We start from the raw sequence: 318 nt of genomic DNA, 5'->3' as shown, positions 1-318 counted from the left end.
TGGAGGTCTTCGGAGTTTGTTTGTTTGTTTTTTCCGTTCCCTCCTCTGTACCTCATATTCCTAGTTGGCAGCCCAACTCCTGGCTACTCGGTGACAGATTGAGGTCTTCTTCTAAATCCACCAAAGCATCCCAGAAATCTTGGCAGCTTTGCAGGGAGAGACCATGGGGACCCAGACAGGCCGCCCGGCATTCCCTGGGTAGCAAGACAGAGACTCAGCCGCCACCGCGGCAGCACAGGTGAGTAGCCGGATCCGGGTTGGCCCCGTTGTCCCGGCGCCTCCGCCTCCGCGGCGCCCTGCTGCGCCCCACTCTGGCCT

The sequence above is a fragment of the Microtus ochrogaster genome, linkage group LG4 (genome assembly GCF_000317375.1).
Source record: "Microtus ochrogaster isolate Prairie Vole_2 linkage group LG4, MicOch1.0, whole genome shotgun sequence".
In the NCBI taxonomy this organism is placed as follows: Eukaryota; Metazoa; Chordata; class Mammalia; order Rodentia; family Cricetidae; genus Microtus; species Microtus ochrogaster.
Note: the sequence above shows the minus strand (reverse complement) of the source record.